The sequence below is a fragment of the Cibotium barometz genome, chromosome 7, assembly GCF_041138505.1.
Source record: "Cibotium barometz isolate CiBa-2024 chromosome 7, ASM4113850v1, whole genome shotgun sequence".
NCBI lineage: Eukaryota > Viridiplantae > Streptophyta > Polypodiopsida > Cyatheales > Cibotiaceae > Cibotium > Cibotium barometz.
Window position 1 is genome coordinate 51,343,086 of NC_141052.1, and position 15,178 is coordinate 51,358,263.

The window sequence follows — 15,178 nt, forward strand, 5'->3', positions numbered from 1 at the left end:
AAAAGTGAGCTCCTAACCAAACAAACTGATTCTAGAATTTTTCAATTTAGTTTGGTCAAATTTTGACCATTTTTAGATCAGTTGAGCTAACGTTTTGAAACTAGACTTGAATTAGGAGAGAGGAGAGATGAAATATCTCAATTTTTGAAGATTTAAAACTCAATTTCACATGTGAAGTAGGCGCCTCATTCATGAGGGGGAAATCCCCATGCAGAGGTGTCAAAAATGCATCATTACTTCTAAATATCTCCCCTTTTTAACTATTAGCCTTGTCTTTAGTCAACTCTTCATTTTATGTGAGTATTTACTTCTAAATATCTTCCCTTTTTAACTATTAGCCTTGTCCTTATTCAATTCTTCATCTTATGTGAGTATTTACTTCTAAATATCTCCCCTTTTTAACTATTAGCTTGTCCTTATTCAACTCTTCATCTTATGTGAGTATTTACTCATTTTTGGGGGTTTTTCTTTTATTTCTTCATTTATCTCCTCCTTGCATTTGGATGAATCTTATTGGTCCATAGGAACCTTAATTTAAATTTTTGAAAAAAATCTTCACCCCTAGGATAATGCCTCTTGAACAGATTATACTTAATTTCTAATGCACCTTCTAAAAATCTTTTTTGAACTTCTGTTTTAGGGAAACTTATTTTTAATAAGATGAGATATTTTTCTATCCAAAAATATTCAAAATCTAAATATTCTCTCTCTAGAATATTTTCTCTCTCTAGGCTAAAATAGTTAGAAACAAGATCTTTTATATTTCTGAAGAGGGATTTAATTACACAGGAAGATGCTGGACATCTTGAGAGGTTGGGGAGGAATCTTACAATACCTAAAATCTAGTCACAAACTAGTTAAATATTCGATCTTCTAATTCTTTAACTCCAGAAGTGTTTAATTTATGAGTCAGACTAAGGTAATTGACAATAGTTTGTGGAAAAACCCTGCCTCTCCTCTTTTCGCAGTGTTTTCCCATCGTTGCCATGGTTAAGCATGTCATACATCAACTTAGATTCTGCCATATACACGCTTATCGATATATTTATTTAATCTCAAAAGAATTTAAAGCAAAATAATAGAAAGAGTGTTTGTGTACTTCCTCGATATATTTGTTGATGTCTTAATTGATTGGGAATCCATGTCTACTCTACCTTGAAAATAATTTTTCTTATTAAACTATTATACTTGATATAGTACTTGAGAAGTCATATACTTTTAACTTTCAAGAAAACTATAAATATCCATGTGTCTTCGTCTTGAGATTTCTTCAAGTAGCCTTGGAATGAACAACTTAACGACTTTCTTGTCTAAGATCTTAACTTGATATAATAAGCTCTTAACTTGATTCTGCATTTCTTACCTATCTCTTGGATAAAATCAACATACTCTATAATCACTGTATCTTAGAAACTCAATACTATAGCATTCTTTTCTCTCAGTATTGTGCTCTCTTCCATTCATATCTCTGATAGATCTTATCTTGGATAAACGATTTATATGTTAATCTAGTCATGTATATGCTAGAGTTTAGTAGGTCTCCTAAACTCATCTTAATTCCATAAAATTTATATGTTAATCTAGTCATGTATATGCTAGAGTTTAGTAGGTCTCCTAAACTCATCTTAATTCCATAAAATTTAACTCCAAATAAGAAACTAGATAGATCTTAAGTCATTACACCAAGTAACTTGATCTTGTAAATTAGTCAAGTCATCCAAAAACAAATTATGAAAATCTTGAAGTAAAGGATGATCATCACTCTTTTTCTATTCTTTAACACTTTCTATCAGCAATCCCACAACATATACATGAACTATTAGGAGAAATATGGACTTCCATTTTGTCGAGTTTCTCTCACTTATCTCTCTCTAGAGAAAGATTCTTAAATAATGTTATAATATTAACTCTTGTAGAATCAAGGAGATCTCATTATATTGTTTTTAAAAGAGATTCACCTATTATTTTATTGTAGTACTGTCCCATCTTCAAAGTTATGACCACCTGTCCTTAAAATTCTCAAATCTGAAATAATAATATTCTATTTGATCTAAAAACGTGAAGATTCTAAGATGTGACACTCTTAAATGCCCACTTGACTTTTCAGCTTCTAATTCCTTCCACAAATAGATTGCATTTATGTATTTCAAAATGGGAAAAGTTAAAAAACGGAATAACTTGATGTAGATATCAGATTTTTGAATTTCTTTTTACCCACGCCTACCTCTATGCTCTAAGAGTATGACTGTTAATTTTCATTATTTTTCATTAAGTATACAGGGGTTTATGAATATTTTCTTCATTTAGAGACTTCTCTACATTTTTTAGAATAAGAAAAGTAGGGTTTTCAGTTTAGGGCATTTTTAGTTTGCTTTGATTTTTCACTTTCCCTCCTTTGTACAGAGAAAATTCAAATCTGTGTTTGTTTTCTTTAGTAGCTATGCTCAAGAGCTTTCTTTCCCTCCTAAACCACATTAATGAGTTTAGATATTCTCAATCATGGGGTTTCTTCTCTTTTGTTAGCAGAGAAATTAAAGGGTAGGTTGATTATTGGGTGTCATTTAGTTGGAACCACATATTTATCTTCCCCTTCAATCATCTTTTAGTTCATCAATTTTTGCAAAAGAATCAAGAACAAGAGAGCAATGGAGGTATGATCATTACTGCTATCTGTTATGTTGTTTTGTTATGGTTTAATTTTGTCTGAGTTATTATGTTTTCTTTTCTATCAATGTTAATCTTGTTATTCTAAATGTAATTTAGTCATGTGTGGAATAGAAGATAATAGTTGAGTTTAATGATGTTATTTTTGTGCTATTTGGATTATTTTGTTATGATTTAATATTGTCTGAGTTATTTTGTTTTCTTTTCTATTTTGACCATATTATTGTTTAAAATGTGATTTATTCATGTGTAAAATAGTAGATAATAGTTGAGTTTCAGGATGCTATTTTTGTGTTATTTAGATTGTTTATTAGTGATTTTCTGAGGTGAAGGAAGTATGTAAAATATAATTGTTGATTAATAGTTATGATTTAGTTTTAGGATATATTGAAGTCTATATGTTAGTGATTTTTTGAGGTAAAAGAAGTGTGTAAAATATCATTGTTGATTAATAGTTATGATTTAGTTTTAGGATATATTGAAGTCTATATGTTATGTTATGTTCAATATTATGTTATGTCCCCATTCGGTGGCAAAGGCTATTTGGTAGCTATTTCTATTCATCAATCTCTACAAAAGAATCAAGAACAAGAGAGCAATGGAGGTATGATCATTACTGTTATCTGTTATGTTGTTTTGTTATTGTCTGAGTTATTATGTTTTCTTTTCTATTAATGTTAATCTTGTTATTCTAAATGTGATTTACTCATGTGTGAAATAGAAGATAATAGTTGAGTTTAATCATGTTATTTTTGTGCTATTTGGATTGTTTTGTTATGATTTAATATTGTCTGAGCTATTTTGTTTTCTTTTCTATTTTGACCATCTTATTGTTCGAAATGTGATTTAGTCATGTGTAAAATAGCAGATAATAGTTGAGTTTAAGGATGCTGTTTCTATGCTATTTAGATTGTTTATAATAATAAGTGATTTTCTGAGTGAAAGAAGTGTGTGAAATTTAATTGTTGATTAATAGTCATGATTTAGTTTAGGATATATTGAAGTCTATATGTTATGTTCAATAATATTATTTCTCATTTATGATGTTATTATTGTGTTATTTGGGTGAAATAAGTGTGTTATTTTGATTACAAGTTACGACTTAGTTTTATATTATCTTTTTCTCTCATATAGTTTTTCAAGTTTATCGAAAGCATTATTTTTTTGTTCACAGGCCTCACGTGGATTTAGGATTTTTCACACATGTATGCATGAAAGACTATAAGTGTATAAAATTTCAATGAATTTAGAAGTTTTAAAAATTTTTCCTTTACTAAAAAATAAAATAAAAACTACTCTAAAAATTAGATTACTTTAAACATGGAACGAAGTTCTAGAAACCCTAGGAAATTAGTGAGATGTTGTATCAGAGGGGCTCTTATAAAAAGAAAATTATTAAATATAATAAAAATTACTAAAAATTTTAAGATTTACTTATTTTCATTCTATAAAAATATAAATATAAGTTATATTTTCAAGTTATAAATATAAGTTTAGAGTCTTTCGTTTGCATTCTATTCTTGGTTTATCCTCTTCAAGAACATGGCTTGCACGAAACAGAATTCCAAGAGGGTTGATCCCGTGAAGAAGGTCAGGCCCCCACCATCGGCCACACATCGCAAACGTCGGTGGAGACCTGGCACCGTTGCTCTTCCGGAAATCCAAAAGTATCAAAAGATGGCAGACCTTATGATCCCAAGGAGGCCTTTTCATTGCCTTCGTTTAGGAAGATTATGGATGATTTGAACTCGAGCCGGCTATTTTGATGGCATCGTCGGGTCGACAATAATGAGGCTCCCACATGATGGAAATATTTTCAAATGAGATGAAATTGTCAGTGCACGGGCCTTAGGGAATCTGCTGTGGGGCCAGTCTCAAGCACCGAGCCCACCAATGATCCTATCCTAGAAAGGAGTAGAAGGTACTTGTTTGTGGGCGAAGTCCAAGAAAGCAAACTATGACATGAAATAGGCACTCTCCCCGCTCGGCTGTGCTACTGGGTCGAAACCATGCTGCCAAGGTCTGAAGAAGGCCCGAGCACCCCTGATGTCAAGGGGACTCATGGCTAGGACCTAGGCCACGCTTTGGGCTATCTCGAACTCAACTGAGCGTCCAGGATCTTGCCCACATCTACAAGAAGGTGGGCCTGGAGAAGATCCCAGATCTCCCCTCTGCTAGGGCGAGTGCCAACTATACGACAGATGGTGGAATGTGCCTGGAGGCGTTCCACCTCGGCGACAGCAAGGCTCGCTTCCTCTTCTGGCAAAAGAGAAAGCCTGATGGGGGTATCCTTAGGGGCAGGCAAGGGGGCTGCGGAAGAGTCCCTTTGAGGTGGAACCTCCATCAGAGTCTGAAGAAGCTGAGACGAGGGCGAAGCGAAAAACGAAGGGTCCTGCAAGAACCAAGCTACACGAAAAAGCTGAGTGGGGAGGGGAAGAGGGGGAAGGGCGGAAGACAAAGGGGGAGGGGTGGAAGACAGAGGGGGAGGGGCAGAAGACAGAGGGGGGGGAAAAAATGAGGGGGAGGGGTGGAAGGCAGAGGCAGAGAAAAAGGGGGGCGAGAGCAGCGGGGAATGAAAGGGGGGGGCGAGGAAAGCGTGAAAGGGGGGCAGGACGCGGAGCAAGGGGGGGAGCGGTGGGCGCGAAGGAGACGCGGGCAAGTGGGCAGGGGGCGATGGGCACAAAAGGGAAAGCGGGGCCACACGGGCACGGAGGGGGGGGTGCGAGTAGGCAAGGAGAGCCGAAGTCACGAGGGCGGGGAGGGGAGGTGCGAGCAGGCAGGGAGGAACGGCTAAGGCACCTCGAGCAGGGGGGACGAAAACTTCAGCGAGCTGATGAAAAAAGTAGTAGAAAATCTTTTCGAGGCATAAGGTTTAAACCGTGTTCTCAGGTTTTGCTTCTATGAACCACACGGCCTTTCGCTTTCCCTTCTCTCCCGCATCCTCTCTCTCACCGGCTTTTCGATTTCCCTTCTCTCCCACATCCTCTCTCTCACCATGTGCCCTCTCTCTCTCGCGGCCTTTCGCCCAGGATGAGTTGTGTGGTCTTATACTTGCGCTAAGGCGGTTCTCGAAAATGAGTTGAGAACATTCCAGATTTTTCTCTTTTTTTAATCTCCCTATAGACACGTTAGCTGCCTAAGGTTAAGAAACCTAAAGAAAATTAAACCTAATCGTTGTAAGGTCTTGTTGCCTCAACTGATTAATTAATGACAAAGAAAATTTGGCACCCATATTGGAACTCACTTAAAATGAAAACCTCCCAACAAGCGCCAACAAGCGTTCAACATTAGAACTCATATATGATTATGGAATGGTGACACCATAAGATGAAAATGATAAGGGTCTCAAGGGACCTCTCATTCTATGTGTGAATACAATCTTTATACAGTGTGTTATTCCCCTATGGTTTATCCCGACACTATCACATGCATACAACATACATGAAGACTAACAGGCCTCTTTAGTTCTTTGATAAACCTATTATGCACCAACAAGTCACATAAAGCAATACTTTGAGAATCATCTTACATTTTTAAAATATTTTAAACCATGTGTTTGAGAAAGGTAACCCTTGCTTGCTTGACTCCAATATCATGCCCCATTATCTCAACGATAAGAACATTGCACCATTCTATAACAACATGATTTACAAAATTTTATAATCAATCTTTCAAAACATACAACATGAAGGAGGTTAATAGCAAACCAACTTCTCCATTTGCCAGGGTAGTAAGTTCAATTTTTACTTTCCCACTTCCTAAAGATAATGGCTAAAGAACCACACAGAGCACCCCTAGCTCAAAATGTTGGAGGACATCAATAAGCTTTAGCTGACAAAACCTTGCCTCATTCATTATGATAAGATTTTGTCCAAGCAAACAACCATAAACTAACGATGATATGCCTACTGTAATGAGATTAATTCTTAATCATTTTTAAGTTTATACTAATCACCATTTTCAAAAACCCTAATCCACACTCTCTACACTGTTTCTTGACAAATCTTCTTGATTAGTGTTTCTTAATTTTCTTGAAAAATTTCTTTAGTTTTCTTGAAATCTTTCAAGATTAAAGGTTCTTTCACTACCCTACTAGTCCTTCTCTACCCTTGTTTGGATCCTTAGGATTCTATGCATTTTCAGTAGGGAGAGATTTGAGGTTTATGTAGATTTTGGCAAAAGCTTTATTAAGAAAGTGATGCAGATTTCACAATTGTTGCAAAAATTGTTCATAGATTGTTGTGCAGTACTTATTGTTGTGTATCGAGTTCAAATTTGTTACAAATTAATTGGTGCATAATTTACAGGTCTTGATTCAAATTTTCATCAAGAAAGTTACAAATTTAGATAAAGTAAATTTACTAAGCAAAGTAAAATTTTAAGAATCTTGGAGCTGAATTTTCAAAGTTTGCAAAGATTATTATTCAGAATTAGATCTTGGTGACATTTGGAAATTTTATTGATCAAGAATGTGTACAAAGATTAACGTTCTTGTGCAAATCAACAACAACAAGGGGTTAGAGTGCAAGAATTAATGTAAATGCTCAATATCTCAACTTATCTTAGAGTTCTTATTGATTTCTTAGAAAAGTTTGCAAAGAAAGATTGCACTGAGGAAAAAATAGTTGGACAGCAACAGTTTATGTAGATATTTAACAAGTTTGAGGCTTAATTAAAATGATTAAATAATTTTGAGGCTTAATCAAAGTGATTAAGGATAAATGTCACAAAGTCTTGCTCTGTGTGAGATCAAGGAAAATTTGGACAGCTTCTTGATAAAGAAACATTAATAACAATAGATTAAGTTGAACATTTACAAGAGATTGAAGAGAATCTAGTAGAATACAAATAGTTTATAAATCTTTTAGCAATATTTTTTAGTGTACAACCCTACTGGGGAATTGAACCTAGTCCGCTAGTGTAAGCCAATATGCACATGGTTTCCTAATCTGCAGACACGGCTTCATGAATGGGAAGGTCTCGTGCAAGAATTAGTTTTCCCTTCTGAATCATCAAAACATTTGTGATTGATTTTGGTGCTTGGAATGGTGCGTCAAAAATTTCTGGTTTTTTTTTTGCATGTTTGTAACATGGGAATTATTCAAATAGAATTCTTCAATTTGGTTGTGTGAAAATCGGTGATGATTTGCATTGCATGGGCATCGGTGCTTGTTGGCAAAGTTCTGGGTTTTTTTGGCTTACCAAGGTGATTAGTGCTAATCACAATTCCTCCACGCTCGCTTTGTCATCGCTAGGCAGCACGCCAAGTTGCCAACCCTACTACGATTGGCTAGGCCCCACCAACACTAGTTAGCTAGGCCCCACCTGCCACGCATGTCTTGCTGCTAGGTGGTTATATCATTGATTGATGTTGCACGTGCCTCTACAGAGAGAAGGCTTTGAATCCAGTCTGTGCAAGAGGTGCTTTGTTGACCTACAAAAGTGTCGGTGCATGGCCAAGCAGATATGTGTAGCGATTCGAGAGCAGCCTCATTAGGGTTGTTGAAAGGCATGTACAATGATTTTGCAAAGATTTTGGGCACAACTAGATAAATGACAGTAAATTTGGATTTAATTTGGGGTTGTGCAAGGGCCTATTGTGAGTAAAGGAGGGCTTTGTCCAAGGGTTCTGCTGCGCAGCTTCATTTTTTTTCCATCCATTCAAGTGCATGCAGCCCATCCGTTCGGTCTGATGAGCTTGCATGTGCCTCTTCAAGGAGGCCTTGTGTGGTTGCTACATCAAGTGCGTGTGGGACGACAACCACAACAACAACACAGCAGCCTGCAACAATGCTTCTTCGTTAATTAGAGTAGGTTGGCCCCATCAACTTCTCCAGTAGCAGCAGGGATCTTAAAGAGAGCAAGATTTTCTAAGTTGTGGGCATTTTGAATAGACTTGTTTGATTTATTGGCAGGGTTTAGGGGCTGAGAGAAACCATTGAATAAATTTATGACTAAGTCTTCTAAAGAAGACTTAGAAGCGGACGCATTCATGAGTGGGCTTGCACAAGACACAACAGGATCTTTAGGCATAACTGATACCATGTAGAAATAGCCAAGAGGGCGTAATAGATTGTGAAAGAACTCCATTAACACATAGAACCATGAGAGACTCGTAGAGACAGATCAGATAGGCAAATAGACACAATTGATTGTATTGCATTAGAGCTTTACATTCATACGTAGAAGAAGGTTGATAACCGTTGCATGTGCATGATGTGCCACCACTTGGCATCATATCGTTCACATTACATTCCAATAGTTCATGCCTTTACGTCCTAACCTGAGATTGTCCTCCAATTGGATCTTGAGGGAGATTGTGAATACCTCCTCAAGGGGCTGATCAAATCATTGCACTCTAGGATTTGTGTGAATTCATGCTAATCAATTCTTAAATGAACTCCCATAACTTTTAATCTTCTCTTTTTTGCATGGCTTCCATCCAAGCATGTGTTGCGATAAGATTCCTAAGGATATTACAATTCAAGAGCCAACCCTAATATGTACTACGTAAAATTTGCATGATCATAATATAATGGAAATTTAGAAGGAACTGCATACCTGCTTCTGATGAGAACTTTTCTAACGAGTTAATCTTGTGCTAATCAAGCTTTTTCCACCAACCATTCGCAAAGAAGAAGTTGAGATTCATGCTCAACAAAGGCTAGCAGCTCAACCCTCCCAAGCCAACCCTGTAGCTCCCACATCACCAATACAAACTCACCACGACACTAACCCTTCAACCATGTCCTCTAATGCTAGCCCAACTTCTAGAGGACCCTTAAGCACCTGGACAAATGGATTTCTCAAGGCCCAAGACTGGAAGTACAATATTAAGAAGTAAGTTCTTATGGATTTGGCTACCCAACAGCTATATAGTATTAATTGGCAATAAATCTTATTGTTTATCAATGTCTTCAGAAAAGGTATTAAGCACTTGCCAGAGGTTGCTAATTACCTCATGAGCATAGTGTACAAAGTGAGCGGCAACAATTGACAAGCCTTATGCCTGCTGAAGAAACTAAGCCAACCAACTCTACCCTATCCCTAGTGGATCCATCACACCAACTAACTAAAACTATTGAAATATGCAAGTGAATGGGTGTGTGCAGGAACAAGCCATAGAGATTGTAAAAGAGAGTCCGTAATTGAGTGGGTAGCAATGAAAAGGTGAGAAGAATCTACTGGATGAGAGAATCAAGGGTAGCATGAGTGAATATAGGAGTGTGGAAAGATTCTAGGAAAAGGTGTGGCACAAATCAAGGAGAAATCAGTATAGGGAGTAGGTGCTTGGCACCTTGTGGATGTAAAAGCTATAAATTGAGGCATTGGCCTAATGAAAATTTGCTGGTTTTTGAGTATCCATGCCTACATTATGCTATTAGATTAATTGTGTACTAATCTTGCTTTAATCACTTTCTAATTGCTTGTTGCTAATCATGTTGATTCTTGCATTTGATCCACCATAGCCCATCACATTTGTATCAGAGCCTAGCTTAGTATTTAGCTATTTTTTAAGCCTAATCACCTTCTTAATTACTAATTAGGTGCTAATAGTCCTATAAGCCATTTTTCACTTTCTGCAGTATCCACACTCGGTGGAGCTTAGATCTCTCCCCTCACACAGCTCCGTTGCCTACAAAATTCACACACCCTCTTGCCAACATCTTGGCACCTAGGTGTGGCACCTCAGAAGCTCAAACTGTCGACAAATGCAGTTGGGAAGCGTCGATTTACTGGCGCCATTTTTTTGAGAAAAATTGTAAAATCGTCATCACGCCTTTGAATTGGAACCATTGGAGCTATCCTAAGGGGTTTTTGGTGTGTTGAACATGTTGGTGGCCTCAGATGTTTGAAATTCGTCAAGGAGAAGCTACATCAAGCTCTAGATCAAATCTGTAAGTGACTTTGGTAAAACAGAGATTAAGCATTCATTATTTGGTCAAATCTTATGTTTTTGGGCTTGATCCTCTACTAGACTAACTATTATTGATGCCCTTAAAAGGATTTGAGCTCATATGAAGTCTAAGGCACCAGATCTGGCCTCTCCATATAGTCTATTTTTTACAACAAAATAAGAGATTAAGCTCACTAATTAGTGATTAATTAGCACTAATCACTAAAGTTTGATGCAATTGATGGTTCAAACTTACCATTAGGTATCTGATATAGACCTTTATCACTTCATATATATTACAATTTGAAGTTGGTTTGATGTCCGAAACCATCTCTAAGTACAAAACCAACTATCATTGGCATTATGCAATTTTTGGTGTATTCATGCTTGTAAACTTGTTGTAATCATCATTAAAAACCAAATTGGAGTTGTAAAAGGGTAGACACTGCCCTTGAATCTTGAATTGGATCAAAAGGTAAGACCCCCTTCAAATCATCATGAGCATTGCACAAGAAGTAGCTAAATTCTACGGGGAGCAATTCCATACATGGCAAACAAAAACCATGTATTTGCTCATGAGGAAGAATCTATGGGGGCTAGTTGAGGGAAGAGATGAATGTCCAGAGGAGCATGGGAATGATGAGTGGAAGAGCAGATATGAGAAAGCATTAGGACTCATTGCACTTAGCTTAAATGATGAAATCATTCACCACATTATTGGGGGATACAGCAAGCTAAAGATGCATGGGATGAAAACAAATTTTTTGGCACTCAAGCAAAGAATTCAAAGATAAAGATACTAATGCAATTTTACAAACTTGACATGAAGGAAAGTGAACCTCTAGCCACACACTTGAACAAATACAAAAGCATCAAGCAACAACTTGCAGCCATTGGGAAGAAAGTAGAAGATGATAAGGCACTAGCAGTGCTTCTAAAGAGTGTGGACAAGGGAGAGTATGAGAACATTGTGGCAACCTTAAAGAATGTACCAGATTTGAGGTTGCATGAGATAGAAGGAGCTCTACTAGAGCAAGAGAACAAGGTCAAAGAGAAGAAAGGATTTGACCCAACAACTGGAGAGGAGAAAGCACTCCACACCCGAGGAGGCCTCGCATGAGGACAAGGATGAGGGAAGAGGTAGGGGAGGAGGAAGGACCTTCACTTGCCACAACTGTGGGAAGCCAGGACACATGGCTAGAGACTGCTACATCAAACCAAATGAAGAAGGATCGGCATCGACAAACTTCATGGAGACTCCTAAGGTAGAGGAGTCAGAATATCTTCTCTAAGAGAGAAAGAGAGAAAACCCACAACCCAATGTAACCTGCCCTAATAGAGTAAAACCACCTCTAAGCCACCAATGATGTAGGCCATGTGGTAGATGTATGTGTGAGCACTTTAGTCAAAGTTATGGGCACTTGTAGTAACCTTGGACAAATAGAGAGAGAGTGTCAAGGACTATGAGTTAGGGACTTGAGGCACTGGTCGCGGGCTACCAAGTAAGAGGAAAACTTGGTATAGGGTCCAGGTGTGCTAGAATTATTCACTTGAGGGGAGGTGTTGAAATATGCAAGTGAATGGGTGTGTGCAGGAACAAGCCCTTAGCTAGAGATTATAAAAGGAAGTCCGTAATTGAGTGGGTAGCAGTGAAAAGGTGAGAAGAATCTATTGGATGAGAGAATCAAGGGTAGCATGAGTGAATATAGGGATGTGGAAAGATTCTAGGAAAAGATACCCCCGGATTTAGGAGAGGTGGCACAAATCAAGGAGAAATCAGTGGGGAGTGGGTGCTTGGCACCTTGTGGATGTAAAACCTATAAATTGAGGCATTGGCCTAATGAGAATTTGTTGGTTTTTGAGTATCCATGCCTACATTATGCTATTAGATTAATTGTGCACTAATCTTACTTTAATCACTTTCTAATTGCTTGCTAATCATGTTGATTCTTGCATTTGATTCACCATAGCCCATCACATTGCGCTGAAAATTCAACAAAAACAACTAAGCCCCATCAGATTTTTCAAGTCACGAGTCAGATAATGCCCAATCTACACCACCCTCACAAGTAGCACATGAAAAATAAAATGTAGGGTCACAGTGCCAAACTCTACAATGAATCTAACACCTCAAGACGCGCACAGTGACCAAATAGAGCCGCTTGTGCCCATTACTCAAGCAATTCCGATACAACCTGCCTGAGACTCGAAACAGTTCGACAAATGTTGCTCCATCTTCTAGAGGATATCTAAGCACATGGACGAAAGGGATACTCAAAAGTGTAGATTGGGAATAAAACATCGAGACCCAAGTACTCAGGGACTTGTCCATATAGCAAATCTATGAAGTCTGTTGGCAAGAAATTATGCAAGCTGCATCTGGTACCATGAAATGAGCTGAGCACCTTCAAGAGGTTACTGATTGCATTGCTAAAGTAGTTCAAAATGTAACAGATCCAAACGCAAGCTTCATTACCATCAAGTAAACAAGTTTGGGTCCCCAATGATATGCAAATATTGAAGGACACGTCACGAGAGGAGAGAGACAATAAAGCTTCAAGTTCCAAAAGTAATCCATGCTTACCTAAAAAAGCTTCATCCATAGCCTCCCCATCTGGAAAGCTGCTATCTCTCCTAAGGTTTCTCAAGCGCAATCAAAGCCAAAGGATATTGATACTTCCACACAAGTTCTTTCATCAATATCAATACCTCTCCAATCATCCAGATTCACTCCTATGAAAGCCCCATGCCACTTGTAGAGTGCAATGTCGCAATACTTCCAGGATGGTTGAGTATGCACCAAACCAAGATTTACCACGAAGCGACTACTAGAAAAGATGGCTACAAAAGGCCTACCAAACATTGAGAGAAGCTAATTTATGACTCGGTTCAGGAAGGGGGAGTGCACATCAACTACAAATCAGTACCCCTAGAGATATCTTTGATCCCCAACAACTTTCAATGCTTGCATCAAAAGGGAGCTCATTAACATTGTATAGAAATAGAGCAAATATACTCACCAAAAAACATTTGAAAAAACATAAAAAGAAAAAAGAAAAGAAAGGAGAGCACACTACATCAAAAGAAATAGAATGCATAAGAACCTAACAAATAGTCATGTATCTCACATCCTTGGAGGATGAAGACCTACATCACGAAGGGTTGAGTGATCAAAACCAACAAATGGCATCATTTAAGGATTTTCACAAGTCTAACAAGATGCAACAATGAATTCTTCCATAATGCTACAACAAGTCAAGATTCACAAAGGCTTTGGGACACAACAAAGAGGACAAGCACGACGACAACAAGCAGTCTCTTCCAATTCAACAAGTATATTCAAAACTAACTCTTACGTGCTATTAGCTTTTTGGTTTTAATTTATAATTTCAATTGCCTACATGTTTAAAATTTTCAATTATGACTATTCTAATTTCCAATAGTTTGCCAGCTAGATGACCATTAACACTAGTATCCTTTTCTTAGAAATAGTTCTAACCTTATCTATACCTAGACTAACATTAAGATATGTCAAGGGGGTATGCCAAGTAATAAAACTTTACTTTTGGTGGACAAATATGGTTATATTCTCACTTTTTAGGTAGGTTGTGAGTGAGTAGAGAGTCTTTTTAAAAAACAAAGACATACAAAAATACAAAAATAAGAGAACAAGAAGATAACTATCGCAATGTAGGATCCTGGTAGGTCTCTTGGACACCAGTGATTATGCCTTTGGACGACCGATGCCTTAGTCTTTACTCTTGGCAGATGTCTTTGGGCTATTACCTTAGTCTTCGTGGGGTGATGCCTTATTCCTACTTATACTTATTTATTTAAAAAAAACAACAACCAAAATCGGAGCGCTACATAAATAAAAATCTTATCACTTAACAATTTTACCTCTAGAGTTAGAGTATAACTTGAGACGGTTTCGAAAAAGTTAAAAGGTATCAAGACTAAGATCATAATTGTAGGCATATTCTTAAAACAAGTTCATGTATAGATAGGAATAGTACTCATTTCTAAATTAGATCGGCTTTAATATTTATCTTTGTAGCAATTATATGGAGTTTGACCAGTTATATAAAATATTCAAGATTGCATATTCCTTGTTAAATCAGTGTTAAAGCTTTAATGTTTCCTTTGGCACACTTTACTTGCTTGGTATTGTCTTGTTGCAGATCTTGCGAGACATTGCCCTTGGATGGCATGTTACAGTCTTACCACATCCACATGAGCTTTCATGACACAAACCTACAACCCCACACCTTTCCTGCACATGGAACCAACTTTCTCTTCATCGACATATTTTGAGGATGAAATCCGCATCCAGAAGGGAGGCAAGTTAACCCTCTTGGATGACCTTTCAAATGTCGCCAACCGCCACACCAATTTCCACCTCCTATGGCCATGGGTGTCAAGATTTCCACCTTTCACTCTTATAAGCCCTATTTTGTATATTCGGCATGTGAAATTGCCGATTATCTATGAAAGGAATGCCATGAGATTAGTTAGTGAGAGTATAGACTAAAATGTTTGCACAAGACTAGGCGACCTTCGGTACGTAAGAACCTATTTTTTAACTATGGCCGGCCATGTATGAACACTATGGGCCAA